The sequence below is a fragment of the Lampetra fluviatilis genome, chromosome 45, assembly GCF_964198595.1.
Source record: "Lampetra fluviatilis chromosome 45, kcLamFluv1.1, whole genome shotgun sequence".
NCBI classification, from domain to species: Eukaryota; Metazoa; Chordata; class Hyperoartia; order Petromyzontiformes; family Petromyzontidae; genus Lampetra; species Lampetra fluviatilis.
Window position 1 is genome coordinate 792,040 of NC_136319.1, and position 26,071 is coordinate 818,110.

The window sequence follows — 26,071 nt, forward strand, 5'->3', positions numbered from 1 at the left end:
CGTCGATATGTGTGTGTAACTCCATGTGTGTGTATCTCAAGTGGAAGTCTATGTGTGTGTGAGTCGATATGTGTGTGTGTCAGTCCATGTGCGTGTGTATTAGTCGCTGTGTGTGCATGCCTCCATGTTAGTCAGTGTAAGTCAATTTTTTCGCGTGTCTGTAAGTCCATGTGTGCGTCTTAGTCCATCTGTGTGCGTTATTGACCTGCTCAAGGCCTATGATACCATCAGTAGGCCTAGGCTCTGGGTTGTTCTTCGTGCTTTCTGAGTCCCTCGCCCTTTGCTTACGATCCTTAAGGACCTTCACGATGGTGAGCAGCCCCACGTCAAACTACGTGGCCGTCAGTCAGAGCCATTCCCTCTACACCTTGGGGTGTGACAGGGATGTCCACTGGCTCCCACATTATTTAACCCATTTTTGACCACGTAGTTCGTGAAGACTTCAATGGCTGTACCGGAGGAATTATCATATGGTACAGATACAATGGGAGGCTGATCGATGCCCGGGTGCGGTCAAGGGATGGCTCCCTATTGCTCAACCATGTTATGTATGCTGATGCTCTGGTGATTGCTGCTCACCGCTGCTGAACCTGGAGCTCGCCACTAAGAGGTGGGGCCTTACCATCAGCCCCACCAAAACTAAGCACCTGCATGGGTATTTTGTACCATTGGACACTCCACCCCCACAACTCCCAATCGGTGATGGGGCAGTTGTGGAGAGAGTGGAGAGTTTCCCATACCTGGGCAGTGTGCTTATGACCGGCTCCAGTTTATCAGCAGAGGTCTCACTCCGAATCAGTCGAGCGGCAATATATTTGCATCGGTTGCGTAACGCTGTGTGGAAGCTACCTGGTCTGTCACTCCACACGAAGCTTCAGGTCTTCTCGGCCCCGGTCATTCCCTCCCTTCTCTACGCTTGCGAAACGTGGACCCCCCTAATGGAGCATTTTCGCCGGTTGGAAACATTTAGGCTGGCCTGCCTACGATCCATCCTGGGTTTAACCAGGCTGGATTGTGTGAGGAGCTCACAAGTCCTTGAAAGATCTGGGCAAATTCCCATCAGTGAGCTCCTCCGGCAGGCAAGGCTGCGTTGGCTGGGTCATGTAACCCGCATGCCCAGCCACCGCATGCCTAAAAAGCTTTTGTTCGGCCGGATTGAGGGGGCTAAACGGGCGCGGCACGGGCTAGAGAAGAGATGGAGTGATGTGGTACGGGAGGACGTGGAGCTGAGTGGACTTGCCGATGACTGGTACCAGCGGTGTCAAGATCGGCCTCAGTGGAGGAGGCTCGTGAAGGATGCTACTGGGCAGTTGGAGGCAGTCGCCCTCCAACAACAACGGAGGGCGGAGGAGCGACGCTCACAACAACGAGCGGAGTGCCGGGTGGCTAAAGCACAGCAAGTTGGTACAGTAGGGGGCACAGGTGGTGCATCAGCCAGTCATCTCGGTCATCTCGGTCAGTCGACTCGTGGCACCTGGGTCTGCCCCGTGACCTCCTGCCAGTGGGCGTTCGACACTTCACGTGGCCTCAAGGTGCACTTGGCCTGGCACAAGCGTCGTGGTGACGTCACCACCACTTAGTGGCGAATGGCGGTTGTTGTTGTTGTTGTTGTTGTGTGTGAGTCGCTGTATGTGTGTATATCCATATATGTGTGTGTAACTCCATGTGTGTATATCTCAAGTCGATGTTTATGTGTGATAGGCCACATGTGTATGTGTGTGTACGGCAATGTGTGTGTCACTCTATGTATGTGTGTAAGTCCCTGTATGTGTGTACGTCGATATGTGTGTGTAACTCCATGTGTGTGTATCTCAAGTGCATGGCTATGTGTGTGTGAGTCCATATGTGTGTGTGTGTCTGTAAGTCGATGTGTTTGTGTGTGTGACTCGATGTGTGTGTGTGTGTCTCAGTCCATGTGTGTGTGTGTTAGTCGCTGTGTGTGCATGCCTCCATGATAGTCAGTGTAACTCCATTTCTTTGCGTGTCTGTAGGTCCATGTGTGCATCTTAGTCCATGCGTGTGCTTTATTGACCTGCTCAAGGCCTATGATACCATCAGTAGGCCTGGCCTCTGGGTTGCTCTTCGTGCTTTCCGAGTCCCTGACCCACTAATCACCATCCTTAAGGACCTTCATAATGGTGAGCGGCCCCACGTCTAACTACGTGGCCGTGAGTCAGAGGCATTCCCTTTACACCTTGGGGTGCAACAGGGATGTCCTCTGGCTCCCACATTATTTTATATATATTTGGACCGCGTAGTTCGTCAAGCCTTCAATGCCTGTACCGGAACAATTCCCATCTGCTACAGATACAATGGGAGGCTGATCGATGCCCGGGTGCGGTCAAGGGATGGCTCCCTATTGCTCAACCACGTTATGTATGCCAATTATCTGCTAATTGCTGCTCACTCGGAGGAGGAGTTCGAGGTGCTGCTGCTGAACCTGGAGCTTGCCACCAACAGGTGGGGCCTTACCATCAGCCCCACCAAAACTAAGCACCTGCCTGGCTATTTTGTACCATCGGACACTTCACCCCCACAACTCCCAATTGGTGATGGGGTTGTTGTGGAGACAGTGAAGAGTTTCCCATACCTTGCCAGTGTGCTAATGACCGGCTCCGGTTTAACAGCAAAGGTCTCACTCCAAATAAGTCGAGCTGCATTATCTTTTCATTGGCTGCGTAATGCTGTGTGGAAGCTACCTGCTCTATCACTCCATACGAAGCTTCAGGTCTTCTCGGCCACCATGGTGATTCCCTCCGAACTCTATGCTTGCGAAACTTGGACCCCCCTAATGGAACATCTTCGCCGGTTAGAAACATTTAGGATGGCCTGCCTACGATCCATCCTGAGTTTAACCTGGCTGCATTGTGTAAGGAGCTCACAAATCCTTGAAAGATGTGGACCAAGTCCCATCGGTGACCTCCGGGAGGAAAGGCTGCGTTGCTTGAGTCATGTAGCCCGCATGGCCAGCCACCACATGCTTAAACAGCTTTTGTTCGGCCGGATCCAGGGGGCTGGAGAAGACATGGAGTTATGTGGTACAGGAGGATTTGTAGCTGAGTCCACTTGCGGATGACTGCTACCAGCCGTGTCAAGATCGGCCTCTGTGGAGGAGGCTCCTGAAGGACGCTACTGGGCAGTTGGAGGCAGTCACCCTCCAACAACAACGGAGGGCGGAGGAGCGACGCTCACACCAATGAGCGGAGCGCCGCGTGGCTAACGCATAGAAAGTTGCCACAGTAGGGGCCACAGGTGGTGCATCAGCCAGTCGTCTCAGTCAGTCGACCTGTGCCATCTGGGTTTGCCCCGTGACCTCCTGCCAGCGGGCATTCGACACTTCACGTGGCCTCAAGGTGCACATAGCCTGGCACAAGCGTTGTCATGACGTCACCGCCACTTAGTGGCGAATGGCGGTTGTTGTTGTTCAGTCTATGTATGTATGTGTGAGTCCATTTGTGCGTGTAACTCTATGTGTGCGTGTCAGTCGATTTGCGTGTGTAACTACATGTGTGGCTGCCTTTTTTGCCCGGGCAACGCCGGGTACTAACCGCTAGTCGGCATATAAATACACAGACTCACACTGACTGGAGGCATGAACAAACATGTACAGTTCTACGCATAGAGACACTGACTGGAGACACAGCAGTATATACTGTACAGTAATAGACACAGACTAGCGACACACATCCACACATACAACACAAAGACAAATATCCCCCGTATAGGCTGAACAGGCTTTAGGGGCAAGTGCTGAAAGCGAGCACCTATGAAGGCTGAAACAGCACACGCGGGGGGTAGGTCGCCAACACCACGCCTCTTGTCTCCCCAGTGGCGATGTTTACCACACACCACCCAACGTACACATTTTGAGGCTGAGTGGACCTTGGGGATGAGGCCCAGGACTGGGTCAGATAATCGCTACCACTGATGGTGGTGGCCGTGAGTGGGAATCGAACTTGGGTCGTAGTGCAGAGCTAACTGCAAAGACACCGCGCCCAAAGCTGTGGAAGAATTAGGTTTTCTCTATACTCGCCTCACAACAGAGCCATCACAGCTCAGTCTTTCTGATGTATATGGACAACTAAGCTCTGATTTAGATCTAGAGAGTTGTGTACAGTATCCGTGTAAATCATGAGGCTGCTGTTTGTGCACCAAGGACGCAGGTTCAAATTCCAGGCAGTGTCTCGTGAAGTCAATGATGACAATAAAAATGTTTAAGTATTTTACTTCCTTCTTCACCATCGCTATAAGAGAGAGGTCCTGATCCAGCCTCTCACTGAGCCTAACAGCGAGCGTTCCGAGCGAAGCTATGATTCATGGCGAGCGCGACTAACAGTGAGAGTGTGGCTCGTTAGCTGTGCTGCTCCATCTGCTTGGACAAGTGCTTCTGATCCTCCACGCTAATCTGCGGACACTCGTTCTATCCTCTGGTGTCTGGAGGCTGCCTGGGAGACAATGAGCTACTTAAGCTGCCCGCAGTGCCGAGCAGCTTTCCCTGTGCGACGCTAGCTGAGGAGGAACGTGGCCCTTCACCAATATCTCGGAGCAGCTAAAAGTTGGCGACAGGATGGCCACGGCCGTCGTTTGTGACATCTGCGGTGACGGCCAGACCCCTGCAGTGAAGACTTGCCTGAGATGCGAAATGTCCTACTGTTTTTCACACTTCAGACCTCACGTGGAGAATCCCAGGTTGAGATATCATGCCATGGTGGATCCTACTGCGAGTTGGGACGAGCGAAGATGCCCTAAGCACAGTGAGGAGCTGAAATTCTACTGCACAATAGACAGCAGCCTGGTCTGCTCAACTTGCACCATCGCAGGTGAACACAAAGGACATGATGTCACTATGCTGAAGAAGGAGCACGAGACACGGAAGGTGAGGCCCTCAGAATAAGACACCGCAACACGATCTGACCAATGCTGTCACTGGGCTGCACAATATCTAAAAAAACATTATTGAGTGTTAATTCTCTCTCATGAATCTCTGTCTCCATTGCTAATCTGGTTAGCATTTTAGGAACAGCCTTAGGATATATTGAATCCTAGGCTCTCCATAAGCATAATATCTGTATAAGGAATTAACTGGACAGATATATGGGACCGATATTACAGCCACCTGATAGACAATTCTATTAGATGTATCTTCTAAACTATAGACAGCTGTGGGCACATGGGCTCTTGAGTCCGATTCGGTACTACAGTAATACCAAGCCAGTGCAGCTCCCACCGGCCGCTTTACATCAGCTTTCCCACTCCCTGTTCTCCCCATCTCAGTTGCGAAACAGGGGCAGCATGGAGATGACGGCCTTCATTATGGAGGGATTGCTATGGAGGGAAGGGCAATGTGAGGGGTGGCTCAGGGCCTCGAGTTTCCCGTGGTGACATCTCATCTCTTACAGATACACGTAAGAGAGGAAACGCGAGCGGTGGAGGAGAAGAGGAAGGAGGCGGAGGAGTCTGTGAAGCGGTTGGAGGCTGGTCGCAGGGAGGCGCAGGTTACCATTTCCGGCTCTGGCTCTCTGGTTCCCATGACCCCGTCGTGGAGGTCACAATTCAAGCGAGTTCCGTGCAACATTATAACGTTGATGGCTCTATAATTTAACATTAACTGCAAGTGGGTTGCATATGTATTGCATTCAATAACTGCAGTGGTGAGTCTGCTATGAGCTCGGGTAACTCGGCATCGCGTGTTCCACTGCTGTGGAAAAAAAAGATGGAGAGAATGCATGGATTCTCAAGAGGGAGTGTGGTGCAGCTGAAGTGTGGTGCAGCTGTTTTGCTGTACGGGAGGTTGCACACCGGCACTGACGCAGATGCATGAACACCACACAGCCACATCTCACACAACCCTAATCGCGTCCCCGGAGTCTGACCCACGGGGGGCCCCCTCCTGACTCCGAGTCCCAAAGTCTGAATTTCCACGACCCAGCGCCCTCTTATGCAGAAAGAGGAAAAGAGCCACACCACTCTTGCCTCCTTGGGATTGATCTACAGTAAGGGGAGAAAGGATTTGATCCCCTGCTGATTTTGTACGTTTGTCCACTGACAAAGAAATGATCATTCTATAATTTTAATGGTAGGTTTATTTGAACAGTGAGAGACAGAATAACAACAAAACAAATCCAGAAAAACGCATGTCAAAAATGTCCCATGGGTCCCTCGTTCCCGTATGCATGATTCACGACTAGGAACTATATTTTATCTTACCAGGTAAGGACCAATGAAGCAATCTGGCTATCACAAATGATAGATCAATGAAGTGGCTGGTCACGAGGGAATGTATAGCAGCTAAATAATCTAAATGCTTGTTAATTCTGAATGTAGAGGAAAAAACTGGAGGACCTGGAGACAAATCCATGCGACCACAGAGATAACACACAAACTCCTAATATACAGGCGACAGGATCGAACTAATGACCTTCTGTATACCAGGCAAAGGCGATAAGATCTCGCCACTGCGGTGCCCACACAAACATTCGAAGTGGATCATGGCTCCGAGAGACAACCGTAGTCCCTGTTTCTCTGCAGCAATTGGTGGCTGGGATCAGGGGTCGCATCATAGGCAAGTTCGCTCACCTAAGAAAGGCTCTGGACGAGGACGAGAGGGAAGCTCTACGTCGCGTGGCCATGAAGGAGCGCGAGCTGCTATCCCGGATCGAGGAGAACATCGCTCATCACAAGGGGGAGATCGCCGAGCTCCAGGCAGCGGCCACTCGCCTGCGCACTCTTCAGCTTGAGAAGGACTCGCTCACCTTCCTGCAGGTGGGGAGCGCCTCTGTAGAGATACGGCGCGGGTGTCCAGAATAACAAAGCTGGCAGCAGCAGAGGGACTCGTGGTCCAAGGGTAGAGACTTCACTCATGATCTCTCTCTCTTCTACAGGGGCACCTGGAGGAGACGCACAGGTACAAATATTTAACGTTTTACAGTTAAATACTCAACACGGGGCTGTGAGTGTGTGAGACACTGGCTGTGTGTGAGACACTGACTGTGTGTGAGACACTGACTGTTTGTGAGACACTAGCTGTGTGTGAGATACGGGCTGTGTGTGAGACACGGGCTGTGTGTGAGGCTATGGCTGTGTGTGAGACACTTGCTGTGCGTTAGACACTTGCTGTGTGTGAGACACTTGCTGTGTGTGCTGTCGATGCTGAGTGTTCCAACGCTGTGGTGAAATGAGGCTGCGTGTGATGCTGTTGGTGGTTCTCTCAGGAGAGAGATCCAAAAGGAATCCGCACCTCCACCTCCCACTTCACTGGACGCCACCACGATCCGCTCCCTTGAAAGAGGGATGCGCAGACTCCTGCCTCTCGTCTGTAAGTACCTCAGTTTTGCACCCGAGTGTCCCGCTGTGTTGCACTCCACTTCTGTGCTCACCACCTTCGTCAACTGTGTTTAAACGGCTAAAGTCCACTAAGCGATGTAGTTATTTTCAGAAGCAAAGTGGCTTCACAAATGATAACTCAAATAAGCGGGCTCTGGTGTGGGAATTTATAGCAGCAGCCAAATTCTCTGAACGCGTGATGTTGATTCTAAATGTGGAGGGGAAAACCAGAGGACTCGGGGAAAAATCCACACGACCACGAAAAGAGAGACGAAAACTCCAAATATATAGCAGGCGTCAGCGTCAGGATCGAACCCACAACCTCTGAAGAAAGGCAGTCCAACACGATCTACAGACGGATAGAAAAGGAGACGTACCTACAGAGACAAAGATCCCTCGTGTAGCCTCAGCAGACTGTTGGGGCAAGTGCTGTTAGCTAGCAGCACATATAAAGCCCGGTATGGCACACGAGGGGGTGGGTGGCAAGCACCACGCCTGGCTGCCTTCATCTTCCTCGCAGCAAATGTTCCCACATCACACCAGCAGAGGGTAATGCAGCATACACCATTATACTGTACCTCTACGCTTCTACGTTTATGATCCCCATCCTTCACCAACGTGCAATAACAAGAGTGGTGAAGTATGACCAAATAACCCCCATGACTCACACGGCGTGGGGATGCCCTTATCCAGCATTGGAGAGACAAAATGTCTGTGCGTTGATGTTACTGTGCAAGGCTGCGTGGACAATTTGCACACGTGTTGTGTTTATAGATAAATGCAAACAGTGGCATTAACATCGTGGTGCTGGCATCATCACCAATATTCATTACCACTGCACCCACACCCATGGTGCTATTATAATCCATTAGTACACATACTAGGATTCGTTGGTATTTGTTTACACATACTAGTATGTGTTCGTATGTGTGCATGTATACTCGTATTCGTTAGTATTTGTGTACATATACTAGTATTCACCAGTATTTGTGTACACATACCAGTGCAGTGACTCCGACACACGTTATTGGTTTGTTAAGAGCCTTTAGTTTGGACACGACTCTATTCCTAGGCCTGGACTTTGGCTCTTGATGCTCGAACTTCGTCTTCTCTCCAACCATCCATTCCCCTTGTGCTCTCCCCTGTTATATTCCCCGAGTCCCTTTTCTTGAAGGTTCGCTCACCCCATTTCCCTCAGCCAATCCTCGTCCTCCTCAACTGGTTGGCAACCATTGCTTTGACAGTCCACTCTCATTTTCCCGCCTTTTACGTTCGGATTTCTCAACCAATCAGTTACATTTTCTGTCCGTGACCAATCCTCTTTGAGGCCTTTCCTGCACCAATCAGAGGCCTGTAACGCACTTCTTGATTGTCCGTCTGTGTACTTACCCTGCCAGACAAGTGGTCTATTGTTTCGGTCTTCACATCACTCCCGCACCCCTTAAAAAAAGAGCCATCCTGGCTAACACCAGAGAAGGGAATGACAAAGAGCAACAGACCACGGGAAGCCTAGGAGAATTTCACTCAAAAAATGTATGACATCAAAAGGGCCTCATGTTTCCAGAACCCACGTGAGGCCCTGTGGCATGGCCCAACAATAATGTGCTTATGTGTCCAATTATGGCAATAAACATGTTCATGACCAAAATGAACCTTTTGTCTATGTAGATGTGAATAAATGAGTGTATTTTCGGCACGCAGTTTTTGCAAATCCCACAATTAGTTAACAACAAGACCGTGGGAACAATAAGGTGCAACAATCCCCTGCTCCATCCAGGAACAGTGGTAATGCAATTGTGCACATCTTGCACTGGTCCTCGTTGCTGGACCGGCATACGCTGCAGTGTCCAGCAGTGAGTCGTCCTACATTAGGCTCGGTCCTGTGGGAGGCACAGGAGCATGCACAGGAGACATCGGTCCTCTGGGCGGCTGCTGTGGCTTGTCGAACACCCCAGATTCCGGAGGGAGAGGACATGGAAATGAGGTGCTTTGTTGATGATGAAGGTAGGGTTTCAGGCACGACGGGTGAACATACCAATGGTGACGTCCTGACTGTATATGCACGCATTGTGGCCGATTCACCTCGATAGATTCGACCGGGCCCTGCCATAGCCGATGCAATTTGTGAGAGGTACATAATGGACATTCGGGCAATGTAACCATGCATTGTAGCCTACTGTCTAGGGAAGTGTGTGAACCTGTCGCCTTGTATTTCGCTCGTTAGTGGCCTGTGCTTTTGCCGTGCTCGCCATTGCCGCTGTGTGTGCTTCGAGCAATCAGTTGAACGTGACATGCAGATATGCAAATCGATTGGACGAACCTGTAGAGGTTTTTATCCAACTGTGTTTCTATGGTAGGATCCAGTTCACGGCCGTACATGAGGAAAAAGGGGGGAAATCCCATGGAGGCATGTGGAACATGGAGATCCCAGTCGGTTTGTGCCTCATCTACAGACCATAGATGTTATAGTTCTAGAATTGAAGCTTTCGTGACTGCAGAAATTACTATACTCATTGGTTATTTCGGTAAAGTCATGTATCTGATGATGAGCGCTTGTGTTGCGTTCGAAACGTCGTGATAATTTTTTATTTTATTTGTGATTTATTAAAATTATATTTTATTTCTACATACGTGACTTTACTGAAAGAACCAATGAGTATGTTATCGTTCTGTTGAGCCATTCCACCATACCATCCATCTGAGGGTAGTACGGGGAAGTGTGAATCTTTTTCATGCCCAGTGCTTCACATACCTCCTGCAGGAGTTGATGAAAAATGTCATCCCTGATCAGTGTGGAGCTGTTCTGGGTGGCCATTATCCATCATGTTTCCATTGAGGAGCACATCAGCAATTCATGTGGCTGTTTAATCAGGTAGTGGCCAGGCCATTTGGCAATCTCATAAAGTATTCGACTCCCACAAAGAAAAATAGATTTTTTCTTGGTGGGCATGGGAGGGCCCGATAATAGCAAGGGCTACTAGCTCATTGACCCTGTAGACTGTGATAGACTGCAAGGGAGGCTGTGACCTTTAAGCTGGTGGTATACGACACGCACACTCCATGCAACCCGCAACCAAATGGTACACGTCAGCAGACATATGTGGCCAGTAATAGTCGCATTGTAGAGTTAACAACATATTTTGACACCCCAGATGTAGTAGTTTGCGTGCACCTCCCACAATACCCTGCCCCGCAGGGATGTGGGCACCACCAGACAACGTCATCGAGCGATCCCGTTCCACCACATCAAAAATCCTTCATACAGCACAAACCGGGACCCTACCAGGGAGATTGATGCCGATTGGTCTATTTTTACCCGCCGTTGCAGGGGCAGCAGGCTGGCATCATCAACTTGTAGCTGCCCCCATTCTATATAGGTGAGACCCAATGTATTTTATTTGCGTGGTTTGTCCACCGGTGGCTTTGCAGGCTGTACTGATGCTACCATTGACGGCATTTCCGGAATAGTAGGTTTGCATCAGCCAGCAACCGAAACACATGCACACGGTTCCTCGCAAGGTAACCGAGACCCTTGCGGTGTATGAGTATTCTTCTATTTTTTCTAGCCAATGCGCCAACTGGCCCGACGGCTGATCGATCCACAGGGAGTATTGCAGGGCAGCGTGATCAGTGCGAACCGTGAACTTCCTGCCATATAGGTAGGGTCTATATTGCTGCACGAAGTATACAATAGCCAGCAACTCTCTATGGGTTACACAGTAACACTGCTTCGCTGGAGAAAGGATGCGACTACCATAGGCAATCACGACCTCGACCCCGCCCTTTACCTGAAAAAGGACAGCCCCTATTCGCAAATCACTTGCGTCTGTGTCAAGGATGAAGGGCAGGGAGTAGTTGGGGTATGCCAGAGGTGGAGCATTTGTCAGCCAATATGCGTAGTATGACAAATGAAGTTTCCTTCTCCTTCCCCCAGTGAAACTTTACATTTTTACCTGCCAACGCGTGCAAGGGCTTAGCAATTGTTGCAAATTGTAGAATGAACCGGTGGTGATACGAGGTAAAACCGAAAAAACTCCGCACTTCACCTACAGATTTGGAGGTTGGCCAATTATGCACGCAAGCTGTTTTCTCGGAATCCATGGCAAATTTCGATACGCTCTCTACATGACCAAAATATCGCTTGGACGTTTGAATCAAGTTACATATAGATGGTTTTAATTTAAAGTTGACTGTATATCCTGGGTAATACCGTGCGCAGTCACTGTAAATGTTCTTCAAACGTGCGACCGAAAATGATGACGTCATCCAGATAGATAAGGCATGAGTCCCATTCTAATTCTGCTAAAACCAATCACGTAAACTTTTGAAATGTGGCGGACACTGCTAGAAGGCCCGTCAAAAGACAGTTAAAGTGGGTAGAGCCCTTGAGGTGTACGGGACACTGTTTTAGGATTCGAGGCCTTGCAAAAGGCAGTTGCCAAAATCGAGAGAGCAAGTCTAACATAGAAAGAATTTTGGTCTGAATAATGCGTCTAATGGTTCGTAAATGCACGTGAGCGGATATGCATCATAAGGCAGAAAAATCGATGCAAAAACGCAGTCTGCCATTATGCTTTTTAACAAGCACAACAGGAGCCCCCCAAGGGCTAGTAGATAGATAAATTATCTCCGCCACTAGCATTTCACCCACCACCTGTTGTACATGCACTTTCTCAACCGGGTTCATACAATATTAATTTAACCGAATAGGGGGCAAATTTTCCATGTCAATGTGTTGTATATGTCGGGTCTTGAAAATTTTATAAAAAAAAAGTTATATAAAAGAAATGAAAATGAAAAAACGCGCAGTTTTCTGAAATTATGTTAACAAATGTAAGTATGCGTATACATTATGCTAATTAGGAAAATGTTATTGGGTTATGTTATGCAAATGTATGTGATTATGCTAATGTGTGTCGTTATGATAATTAGGCTCTGCCTCGTTGTCCTAGGGTCGTATTATCAATCGGGATAATAAATTATTCTCGCTTTAACCGTTACTGATTATGTCTTAGTGTTTTTATGTCAGGTCTCCAAATTCAAATCTCACCGCAGGATACAGTTCTCATAATTAAGATTATTATGCATGAACTTAGGAAGGCACCACTCAAACACTTCTGGGTTAAGCAATTTAAATTTCTAACCAAAAACATAACACTCTAATATGCGAACTCTTATGCTGGGAATTGTCAACACAGTACTCCAGGAGATGTTCTCCTCATTGATCCGTACATTTTACCCTCGATGATTACGTTTGATAAACTGGGTAACAGAACAATCGTTATTCCTCAGAGTAACGCGAGCGATAGGAAAAAGTCCTTAAAAATTTATGTAACAATATTCCTACAAACAGTAATGAAGGATCATGTTCCTAAAGCAAGAGTAGTTATCGATTAATTCATTGGCAAGATTATGCAATTAACGAAAACAAATGACTGAAATACTTCTAAACAATCGTATTCATGTAACTCGACGGGCAGCAATGCTTTTCACGATCAGTTGATATTTAACGCACCACCTTGGAATGTCATCCCTTCTTGAAACACAAAGATAACTTTTTGTAACAATTTTATTAGTCCCGATATGCGTGTTGTGTGCGTGTGTCTTCTTTGCCACTTGTTGACTTTGTGGCTTACGCGGTACGGCGTTCCTTGTGCTGAAAATACCTCGGGTTCCCAGCAGGGCCGCTGGGATGGCGTGTGTGTGTAATAGTGTTCCAGGAGACTGGATGCCGGAGTTTGGAGGCACACGTATTTATTCCGTGTCGGTACAGCACAACACTGACATACAACACTGGAGGGGGTATCGGCCCCCTCACCCGTCTAACTGGGGATACACTCTCTAGCTACGCCTAGCCTACCTCTGGGTCCTCCACTAACGGGCTAGGGGAGGCTAGCTAGCCCGACACTGGTAAGTCGGGCTCACGGTACCCGGAGTCCCAGACCAGCTCTTACAAGAGCACCGGCTCTGGCTCTCGGGACCACGCCGCTGGCTCGATCCTGTTCGGCCCTGATAAGGGCGGCGATCCAGGGGAGTCCAGGGCTCTATCTATGACGATCTTCAGCCTTCACTGGTTAGCTTCAACATCTCTCCCTGAGCCCTCCGGCTCATCCCCTTTTATACCAAAACCCCCGCTGAGGGGTGGGGCCCCGGGGGATCCCAGCTCCGAGTCAGCCCCCCAGGCTGCCCGATGCGGACGTCGCTGGGAGCACCTTCCCGTGCACCGACATAGCCACGCCCACTGTGTTCCTTTCCCATCTGATCCCATTCTATAACAGCCCCTCCGTAACACCCCTACATGTGTATTGAACACACGGCGCTCTTGCCTGCGCCAACACTCTTCCTCTTGGCGTTGCAGCTCTCTCCACTGCTGGTTGAGTTGGCGCGATGCTCGCCGTCGGCGGTGCACGATGATTCCGTCGTCAGATAGCGCTCGTAGCTCGTCTGCTGGTCGCCGTTCCTCACTCTTGTCTTGATTCCCAGCTGGTGCTGGTCGGTGTGTGTGGGTCGGACCCACGGCGCTCTCGCCGCCGCTGACACTCTTGCTCACGGGCGGCTGGTCAGGCTCTTTCCCCAGCTCCGTGCTTTCTCCTTTATCGTGCAGCTGCCAGCTTCACACGGACACCCGCCCTTACTTCAGGGCTGTGCTGGCTCCAGCTCTTTCCACTGCTCCGTGCTCTCTGGCGATGCGCGACGGCTCTCGCAGCTCGTCCACTGCTGCTGGTCCTATGCAATGCTCGCTTGGTCAATGCTTTGCGCTTTTTGCCCTTTCTCCAGGTTTATTGCTTGTCGTCGATCGTCCCTCTTTCTCTCTCTTTTTCTCTTGCTATCTCCTTGATCGTGCAGCTGCCAGCTTCACAAGAACACCCACCCTTACTTCAGAGCTGCGCTGGCTCAGGCTCTTTCCACTGCTCTCTGCCCTTCCTTCAGGGCTTCGCCTTGTTGTTGCTCAACTTTCGTGCTCTCTGCCCTTCGTCCAAGAGTGCTCTTGCTGTGAGCTACTCGTCGCTGGCTGGATCACTCACTCTCAAAACTTGTAAATTGTATTAGTACACCTCTTATACAACTCTGATAGCTAGTACAATGCAACTTATCGCAATCCTCGATTCTGCAAGCGACTCAATACAGCAGGATAAATTCTTGATTTGAAGTTTTCGTGACTGCAAGGATTCATACTCTTTGGTTTTTTCGGTAAAGTCACGTAGGTAAAAAATAAATAAATGAAAAAACAACTAAATTAAATCACGAAGTTTCGGAGGCAACATAAGCTTCCGTTTTCAGGTGGAACCGTTAGAGCCAAATTCACTGTAATAAGTGAAGAGAGCTAATAGAGAAACGCGACTATAGGGTAAGAGGGGGGGAGGAGCCAAGGTAGGGGAGAGGGGGGGGGTTGCTGTTAAGGGGTCGGGAGGGGGCAAGTGCTACGCTGAGTTAAGCCGATTGATAACATCTATTTATCATGCGGGAGTGGGGGGAATGTGAGTATTGGAGAACAAAGGGGGGCGGAAGTTAAGCTGATTAATATGGACGCTAAGTTAAGCTGATAGATAACATCTATTCATTATGCAGGAGAGGGAGGGGGTGAGTTAATACAAAAGCTATTAGATAAATGTAGAATAAACTTTCAGCGATACTCTGTCAGTTCATGCCGAACTCAGCTCTTACCAACACATCGTCCCTTCTCTCTGTGAGACATGACACCCATGGCTGATTTTGAGGCCATGCCCCGGAGCCTGCCCCTTTGCAAAACTGACTTGAATTGATCTGTGTCTCGGTTATATGTGAAATTCTCTCCCCTCTCTGCGCGTCTCTTGCGAGAGAGAATAAAAACAGATGCCCTGTCACCGTCCTCGAGGTTGCAGCCGCCTGGTTGACCCCCCCCCCCCCCATTTTGACCTTTGACAGTTTATGTTTTTGTTTGCTTTCCCAACCCCTCTCTTCGTGGTGTCTGCTAAAAGGGAGGGGAGGCACACTTCATACGTATTTTATGGCTACCATGTGTTTGTGTGAAATTGTCGGAAGACAAAACGTGGCCGGGGAGGCTCTGATTCCATGGAATACATATTATCTGGTCTTGTGTGTTTGACCTATTTTTCTGGTATCTATTTTGAGTTACCCCCGGTCTAATATCTCGTGGTTATTATTTGGTTCATGTTTAACCAAGATTCGTAATGCCCCTCGTTCTTACCACCATTATTCCGAGGCTTTTGCCAAGCTTTGTTATAAGTCTGTGTCGCCAGGGATCGGTGTTTTATTCTAGAGTTATATTTTGATATCCCGAGGCTGGAGATATAACCAAGCCCTCACTTTATTGACTGCCAAAATTCACATTCCTTGATTCTCTTGGTGAAGTTACATAGATAGTAAGATACAATACAGAATAAAATAAGTAATACTGCAGTCTAAAATGTCGTCTTATTCTTATAGTCAAGCTTCGAACTTCTACCGCATTAAATATATATATACATCAGTTATAATGTCCGTTTGCCCCTGCTATGTGCCTGTGTTTTACGGCTCTGGAGATTTGTTTGTGAACTGTCCAAAATGTCCGTGGGGAGGTCATGGCATGTAGTCCTTTGACAATCTGGAGATTTTGCAGATCGTCGTTAACCTCCCTTTGTCCCGGAGTTTATTATGTAATGGCCTTTTACGACCTCCAGATGCTTGGTGCTTGTGGGAGGTAGTGGGGTTGAGGGTGTTTGTTTAATTTTTATTTTTTATCGATTATTATTATTTTAAAAAATATTTTCAGAATAATTTTTAACATCAATTTTTGGAAAAAGGCCCATATATACAACAAATGTGATGTGACTTTAAAGATGTGCAACCTATATCATACTGCCTACTGTTGAATACATCGGAGAACTGCAGAGGTAATGATCTTAGTTGGCACCGTTGCATGTCTGACAGCTCCGCATCCTCTCCACAAAGCTTTTCTAATAAAGTTTTTTTCGGCTGATGGATTATCATTAGCCACTTCTGCAACTACTGTTTCCATCAGGTTCTCTGATTCAAGAGACACGGGCATCAGAAGGTCTAATACAGTCTCTGCCTGAACGGTTATCGGACCCTCCCCAACATTTAGCACCTGCAAGAACGTTTTTTGGTCCACTCTCAAAACTGTGCCCCGGCCAACGTTAACCTGCAGGTCTTTGTGTTTGATGGAGCGACCACATTCAGCAAGTCAGCATACGTCGTCACTATTTGTTTTCGATATCGTAATGGTATAAACATTTGCATGCCAGGAGGTACAATCACAGACTCACTGACCAGTGCCTGCACCGAAACCCCTGTTTCCGTCCATTTTTTCACCGGTTACAAAAAAATGCGGGTTCCCGATGGCATTTATAGGCAATCCTCGTCAGTGAGTATCCAGAGCCATTTTTTAAAGAAACCGGTTCTCGGCAAGCATGGAACTGGAAACGTGCTGGGAACCCATATGGCTCCCGACAAAGTGAGCTCCCAATTTTTACCTGTGTCTCGATTTGCCATTTGATTCCCATTTTACCCCCATTTGCCACTACATACGTACTGGCTACTGGTGCTAAGCAGTGAATACTGAGCAGTAACAAATCGAATATTAATTTGGAGATGATAGTGACAGATGTCCCCGTATCAATCAGAATGCATGCCTCCACTCCTTTTATTGAGGCCACTACCACCGAGGTACCTGCAGCTGCCATTAAGACCCACCAAGCCAGCTTCCTCTACTGGTTCTCTGACTGGAGAAGCAAGTCCCGACCTTCCCCAGACGATTTTACTACTCCGTTATCACCAATGCCCTCCGATACAGATAGTACACGCGGAATGGCAATGGAGGCGGTGAAAGGCAATGAGTCCCTAAATGCGTGAAGTGGACTATCTAGCCGGGTGTCTGGGGTGTCACAACCTGCTTAGTTTTGTAGTGCAGCAGCCACTGATGAATAGATGGATGGTGCCAGCGCTGATGGCAGAAGATCACTCCTGCATTCCAATGCGATGTGCCTGGGCCTGCCGCAGCAATGATAGCTAATAGGTGGGCTACGCAGTGGAGTCACCATCTCCCCTCTTGGCTCCCATCCCCCGAGGTCGCCATGGAATTGTCCTGCTGGAACCTGTCCACCCGCGGACCGCTGCCATCACCTCTTCCCGTGGACCTCCACTGCCTTCCACTGTTGCCGCAATGAGCGAGCCCTCGCCGGCGGCACTCGTCATCCTGCAGTCCAGGCAGGAAGCACAGACAGTGGTCTCTGGTATTTCTTCTACTCGGGCCACAACCTGGGTCCATCGATTCATCTCGTCTTGGGCTCGCAGACACCGGGCTACCCACAAGGTCTGCGCCTCCTCCTCCACTATGGTCAGCACCACGGCCATCTCGTGACGAGCGTCAAATATCTCCTCCATCACCATGGAGTCCAGTGCTGCTTCTGCCAGCCGAAGGAAGAGCACCTGGCTGAACGCCATCAGGGCAATGTGGTAGGCAAGGGGTCACTCAGCTTCTTCTCACTTGCGCTGCTGCAATTTTATCTTTGCATTTGATGGTGGGTCGAAGACCTCCGCCATCTGGTGACAGGCTGTTTTCGGCGTGGTCCTCCGCTCTGCCAGTATAGCGTAGAAGATGTCGATGGCTACATCATTTAAGGCCGTAGGTAATGCCTTTAGTGCTTCCTCCTCTGTCCAATGCAAGGCCTGCTATGCGGTCTAGAACTGTCTGGTGAAGGCTCCCCAGTCACCACCGGCCGCCACAAACTCGCTGACCGGCCTCAGCCTGCGAGGTTCACACGGCTCCAGGGCTGGATTTTGCAATGGTGCCCCAGCTGCCGCTGCTGTCGCTGTGGACGCGCTGGACGGCCCTGGCTCCCCGCCTCCCGCCACAGTCGGCCGCACGATTCCAACTGCTGGCTCCCCAGCTACCGCCTCTGCAGCTCACGGCCTCGCCTCTTTTGCCGTGAGCTGCAGTACAAGCCGGGAGACCGTGTCTGTGAGGCGGTCAATCCGGCCCTCTAGCCACTCCCAGCCCTTGGCCACCAGTGGCCCTTTGGTGAGCAGTCTCTCCAGTGGCTGCAACTGTCGTAGTACTTGCCCTGCCGGTGGATCACCACCTCTTCAGCATACCGGAGGTTAGTCTCGGGGTCCTTTTCTCCCGGAATGTTCTGGAAAAAGACTTCTTCATCGTCGGTTGTAATAACGTCTGACACACGTTGTGTCTTCATTATTAAGAGTATTTATTTGTACTCAATATTATCTCTAGGTCCGGACGTCGGTTCTTGATGAACAAACTTCACCTTCTCTCCAATTATCCCCTCCCCTTGTGCTATCCCCTTTTATATCCTCTGAGCCCCCTTTCTGGAAGCTTCGCTCACCAAATTTCCCTCAGCCAATCCTTGTTCTCCTCCAATGGTTGTCAACCGTCACCCCTACAATCATTCCTCGTTTCCCACCTTTTATATTTGAATCTCTCATCCAATCCCTTTCAATCTCTCATGCTAACCAATTGTCTTTGATGCCTCCCGGCACAAATCAGAGGCCTTGATTGACTTTCTGACTGTCCATTTGCACATATGCTCATGTCAGGTAAGTGGTCTGTTGCCTCGGTCATTACACATGTTAAATAAGCAATGCATTTAATGGTTACAATGTTGCACTAATCAACAGGGAATTGAATGTCAAAACCAAATAAATAGCACAAGCGTTGAAACTAACCAAGCAGTTCAAACTCTTAAAATTCTGGACATTGCAGGAGTAACTGATAAACTAGCCAAATTTTTGGAAAAACAAAACATCCGAGTAAAATTTGGCACAGTACATAAAATACTGAAACTAATATCTGGTACTAACGATGTATTACCGAAGCTATCAACAGAAGGTGTGTACTGGATTAATGACTCTTGTGGAAAATTCTATGTTGTTCAGATAGGACGAATGATTAGCATGGCACTAAAATAACCTCATGGGGATATTAAATACTCCCAAATACAATGGTTGGCAGTGGCAGAACACGCGTGCCAAAAAGAACACTCAATTTATTTTTTATAATGTTGAAGTTTCGTGCAAAACTAGTTACTACTGGCCAAGACTAATTAGAGTTTAACACGTAGGCTTTCGCGACAAATATCATCCTTTGGAGGTTTTTTTTGGAGGGGGGGGGGTTAGATCGTGTAAATATATGAATGTGTCGTTACAACCCGCCACCACCCGACACTTCCAACTAGTAAGGGTTGTCACGTAAACAGAACATGCCAATTCGCCACTAGTACAGCACACCGGTGTGTTGGAGAGCCAAGCCAAAACATTTACAATCTGAGTACGACATTCCACATATCTAAACCGTAAATGAAACCAAGCACACTAAAACCATCTGCTTGGTTTAGATATGTGGATGACACATTAGTGGTCTGGCCACACGGCAAAGATACACTGAACACATTTCTAAATAATTTCAACTCGCAAAGCCCATCCATCCAGTTGACTATGGAAGTGGAAGCTGACAGAACTCTAACATGTCTGGATATTCTGCTCGGACGGGGTCGAAATGGTAAAATAACACAGTGTTTACCAAAAGAAAACGCATACTGACGCCTATCTGAATGCAGTCACACCATCACCCCACGTAGAAATCTCCTCTTATCAAGACGATCATTCATCGAGCTAATACAATATCAGATGGTGACAGTCTGAGAAGTGAAATTCAACATGTAAAAGAAGCGCTGCAAATTAATGGTTACATTGATGCACAAATCAACAGGGCATTGAATGGTAAAATCAAATAAAATAACACGAACATTGACACTGCCCAAGTAATTAAAACGATCAAAATACCGTACATTGCGGGAGTAACTGATAAACTAGCCAGATGTTTGGTAAAACAAAACATCCGAGTCAGATTTGGCACAGTACATAAAATACTGACATTTATATTTGGTGCAAAATATGCATTACCGAAGCTATCAACAGAAGGTGTGTACAGGATTAATTGCACGTGTGGTAAATGTTATTTTAACACGTAGGCAAACAGGACACATGATCAGCACGAGACTAAATTAATATCAGAGAAATATTAATGATCCCTAATACAACTGTCAGCAGTAGCAGAACATGCGTGCTAACAAGGACACTCAATTAATTTTGATAAAATTGAAGTTCTGTGCAAAACTAGCTACTACTGGCCAAGACTAATTAGGTAATTTATAGAAATTGAAGAAAAAAATAACTTTAACCGTTCTGATAGCTACTGCCTTAGTGCTGCATGGAAGCAAATAATCAAATAATACATTATTTAAATGTATGCCTACAAAGGGCAGCATACTTCACTAGGGATTACAGTTGGTACAGCTATTTTAATACACACAAAAGACAGGAAGGACAAGTACAAATGGCCCACATAATGCATAATGTACGCTGCCTCAGTAATCCCCTGCCCAACCCCCCCAACCACGTGGCACAAGAGCGCAGAAGCCTGGTCACACATCTACACCTCCATATAAGGAACAAAAGAGTTAGACTTCTCCACAAATCTGGCTGTCGCCTGATGAAGCTAGTTGTAATTACTGGCGAAACGTCATACTCAGATTGTAAAGTTGTGGCTTGACTCTCCAACAAACCGGTGTGCAGTAATTCTAGATTTGAAGTTTTCGTGACTGCAAGGATCCATACTCTTTGTTTTTTTCCGTAAAGTCACGTAGGCGAAAACAAAATAAAAATAAAACAACCAAATTAAATCATGACGTTTCAGAAGCAACACAAGCATCCGTCATCAGATGTGACCGCTCCAGCAAAATTACTGTAGCGTATGAAGAGAGCTATTTAGAGACACGTGTTTATATAGGGTACTAGGGGGGGGGGGGAGGAGTCAAGGGGTCGGGGGAGGGGCATGCGGCAGGCCGTGTGGGGTCGCGGGCGGTTGGGCAGGGGATTAGCATGAGTTAAGCCGATAGATAATCATATTTTTTCTTTTTGATGCCAGGGGAGGGGGGTGGTACTGTGACTGTAAGACGAAAGTGGTGGGGTAATGGATATCCATTGTAAATCAACCTGTTTGACTGAGACGTTACTAAATTACATTTTTCCATCTATTTCAGAATCAATCAGGATGATTTATCCACAAATCTGCCTGTCGCCTGATGGTGGTTGTTGTAATTACTGGTGGAAACATTGTACTACAATTGTAAATGTTGTGGCTCTACTCTCCAACACACCGGTGTCCTGTACAAGTCCTGTACAAGTAACGAATTTGAATGTTTTGTTTACGTGACAAACCTTCCAAATGGCTGTGTTGGGTGGTGGCGCTTTTAATTAAAACTAATGTTCGTTAGCATTTGTGTGCACATACTAATTGTGTACACTAGTATGTGTACACAAATACAAGTTTTGTTCTTCCACGCATTTGTCCCATTCATGTGGGTTCTGCTGTCCTTTCCAACCTTCTCCACCTGTACATTCTCACTTTACACTTCTTGGGCCACCATGTCCGATTGCACCACCTTTTATTTTTCCTTCCTCTTGTTCTCTTTGCTTCCACTTGCATCACTTGCACCTTCTTACCCACATAATTTTCCCATTGTCTCTCCACATGACCGAACCATACCAGCCTTTTTATCTTTCATCTTCTCTGTAATTTCTACCACCTTGAGTCTTCTTCTTACTTCTTCATGTATTACCCTATCCTTCCTTGTTACAACATTCACCGCAACATCCTCATCTCTGTGACTGCCATAGCTTGGTCCTCACTCTTTCTTCTGCCTCAGCACTCGGCCCCATACAACAGCACCGGCCTCACTACTGTCTTGTACACTTTTCCCTTCAACCAAACTGGGCGATCCTCTTATCATACACTACACCAGTCATCTATCGCAATTTCAGCCATCCAGCCCTTGCTCCTTCTAGTGATCCATCAGCACACATCGTTGCACCCAGGTGCTTAAACTCATCATTCTTCATTAACTGGTCACTTTATTTTATTATATTATATTATTTTATTATGTTTTATTTTTATTATTTTATTATTTCCCTACTATGTGACTTTACCGAAAGAACCAAGAAGATGGTCACTTCCAATTTGCAATCCTCCTTCTGCATTATTTTTGCTGAAATGTGCCACCATATACTCAGTCTTTGTCCGACTAATCCTCAACCCATTCCTTTCAATCTTTTGCACACAAATCTTTCAATCATCTTCCACTACCCCCCTGCTTCCACCAAATAGCACAACGTTGTCTGCAAACAGCTATACCTGGGGGGGCTTCCTCTCGTAAGTGTGTCCAGCACCAGGATGAAAAGGAAAGGGCTCAGGGCAGAACCTTGCTTCACTCTCGCTTTGACTTGAAAGCACTCCGAGACTCCACAGCTGCTTCGCACATCGACCAGGTTCCTCAGTCTCCTTTCTACGATCCTTTCACAGAGTTTCATGGCGTGAATCATCAATACTATTCATTTGTAGTTCCCACACTCTTGTATATAAGCTTTCCCTTTAAAGATGGGACCCAATGTACTCTCTCTCCACCCATCCGGCATTTTCTTCTCCATACAGATCTTCCCAAACAGCTCCATCAATAGTTCAACACCCTTTCCTCCCATTAATTTAAACATCAATTGGAATCTCAACTGGCCCCACTGCCTTTTGATGTTTCATGCTCCCCAGAGCATCCACCACCTCTTCTCTGGTTATAGTATCTGGTTATAGTCTATGGTTATAGAATCTGGTTATAGTAGCTGGTTATAGTATCTGGTTATAGTCTCTGGTTATAGTATATGGTTATAGTAGCTGGTTATAGTATCTGGTTATAGTCTATGGTTATAGTATCTGGTTATAGTAGCTGGTTATAGTATCTGGTTATAGTATCTGGTTATAGTCTCTGGTTATAGTATCTGGCTATAGTCTCTGCAACTACTTAAAATATTTGATGTTCCTCAACCATTTTTCGTCTTGGGTTTTCCAAATTTAGCAACTTCTCAAAGTACTCTTTCATCTCTCTCTATCTTTTATCTAATCCAAGATTGTTCGTCCTTGACTGTTCTTAACGAGATTTACATGGTTGATGTCCCTGGTCTTCTTCTCTCTGGCTTTTGCCAAACGGTATACCATATGCTCGCCTTCTTTGCTGTCAAGCTTCTGTTAGAGTTGTGTAAATGTATTTTTTTGCCAATACTACCACTCGCTTTGCATCTATTTTCACTGCCAGATATTCATTCAGATGGTCCTTCTCTCTCGTGTTCTGCCAGTTCTTAAACTTTGCCTTTTTCTCTCGTTGCCTTTTACACTTCATCACTCCACCACCATGTTTCCTTCAGTTGCATATCTTCCTTTGCTCACTCCCACTGTAATACCTGCTGCTTCCAGTTTTCCACTTGCTAGTTGTTGCCATATTTCATTCACGCTCCACCTAGGCCTTGTGGTTATTAAGTTCTCTATAGCTTGTCTGCAGACATTTTATCTCATTGTTTAGTCGCCACCACTTCACCCTATTACTTTTCTTTTGTCTCACCTTCCTCTTCCTAACTCCGTTCACCATGCAATCTGCCACAAATAGTCTATGTTGTCCAGTAAAACAATCTCGAGGGATCACTTTGCAGTTCTTCACTCTTTTCTGGTGCTTCCTCCTCACCAAAATAAAATCTATCTGTCTCTTCACCTATCCATCCTGCTAGGTCATCAAATGTCCATCCTGCTTTTGGAAGTAGGTTTTCATGGCTGCAAGATACATTGCTTGGGCGATTCGAAGAATGTCCTCTCCTCCCTCATTTCTACTGCCATATCTGCATCCTCCATGGCTCCTTTCATATCCCACTCTTCTATTTAATACTGTGCCCATTACAACTGCTTCATCTACCGGTAAGCTTATAAACTTCCGGTCTAAGTTCTCACAAAATGTATCATTCTCTTTCCCACTGCTACGCATCTGCGGGACATATGCACACACCACATTTACAACCCCACTGTCCAGTTCTAGTCTGACTATCATCAGTCTGTCAATCACTTGTATGACTTCCACCGCCTCTGTCTTCATCTTCTCACTCAGCACAACACCTTACTGACGTTCCATGATATAACAATTCAAAACTACAGCGACTCTCTTTGCTCTGCTGCCTTTCCACTTTATTTCCTGGATGCACGTGATTTCGACTTTCGTCCTTCTCAAGCAGTCCACTAATTCCTGTACACATACTAATGTTCCTCAGTATTTGTATACACATACTTGCCTTCATGAGTATGTGTGTACCCTTAACTATATGCATTTGTCATACACGTTATAATCATTGTGCGTTTGTTACATATTAATGTATTATGCATTTCTGTATCACTACAATAACATAAATAATAACACAACACACAGCGTGTGTGTGTACACGCGGTGTGCAATTCTCGTGATGTGACTGCTGCGTGAGCGTAATCACTGTCGTCACCACAGATGGACGCTCACCGACTCTGGACACAAACTCAGCCTGCGACTACATCCAAATTTCCTCGGATCTCAGGACGGTGACGTGGAGCGGTGTCTCCCAGGGTCGCCCCCAACACCCACACCGGTTTGATGTGAAGTTACAAGCCCTGTGCTCCGAGAGCTTCTCGTCGGGTCAGCACTACTGGGAGGTGGACGTGGGAGGCAGCACTGGGCAGTGTTGGATTGGAGTCGCGTATGGGACGATCCCACGGAGAGGGCGTGGTGCTGAGTGTGGCCTGGGATGCAGTGACGTCTCCTGGAGCCTAAGGAAAGTTGACGATAGCTTCTCAGTGTGGCATGGCGGAGTAGCAACCTCACTGTCGGTGCCGGAGCCTACACGAAGAGTCGGGGTTCATCTGGACTGGGACGCGGGGCTCCTGTCTTTTTACAGCGCCGACTCCATGGCACTGATACACTCGGTTCACCAAACCTTCGATCAGCCTCTATATCCAGGGTTGGGAGTGGGGGGATGGTATATCGGTAAATTTGGTGAGTCAGTGACGATTGTGGATCTGAGTCGTGCGTCCTAAGAGAGGTGAAGGTGAACACCATAGAGAGCAGACACTACGACGCATGGCGCTCACTACTGTCATCACTGTTACACGCAGTGCCACACTCTTGACTGGTTGGTGAGTATCAGTGGTTAGGAGTGCGTCGCTCTCCATTAGAATTAGGGGGTTGGGCCTAAATCCTCACGACCTTCTAAGGTAGGGGTCGGCAACCCAAAATAACAAGAAAAGATATTTTTAGTTCGAATTACGTAAAAACAACTCCATTTCAAGAGCCGCTACAATGCATGTGGTGAATATGAGACGGTGGTTCTTTAATAAAACAACGTTACGAAGCAGTTTCTTAAAGAGCCGCATGCGACTCCAGAGCCACAGGCTTTCAACCTCTGGTCTAGGGAGTGATACAATTTCAGTTTCATTTATTTGGTATAGCCCTGTGAGCCATTCAGCTCTTGAATCGGGTGCAACCGCAACAAACAAAACACAAAAACATGAAACAAAAACATGAACAAGAAAACATCTTAAAGTGACTATGTGCAAACAGAAAATCCAGGAAAAGACAGCAAAATATTCCACAAAAAGCAACGTACACCACCGCTGTGTGCAAAAATCCCAGGGGGATGCAAGTCAAACAACAACAACCACAAAACAAACTTACATTCAAGCCATCAGTCTAACTCCGTACTACAACAAACAAACATGGCCAAACCAAAAAGCTTTTCGCAGTCACCAAAATAAAGCCATAAAAGCAATGTAACAGTGATCATAGGAACTGTGACCGAATTTTCACAATAAACGACATAAACAACATATACCACCAGA

The 26,071-nt window shown here is 47.3% G+C and overlaps 1 pseudogene; it reads left to right on the forward strand.

The window, feature by feature from the left end:
* The first annotated feature begins 4,316 nt into the window (after positions 1-4,316).
* On the forward strand, positions 4,317-25,270 carry LOC144947459 (tripartite motif-containing protein 14-like; annotated as a pseudogene).
* The last annotated feature ends 801 nt before the right edge of the window (positions 25,271-26,071 follow it).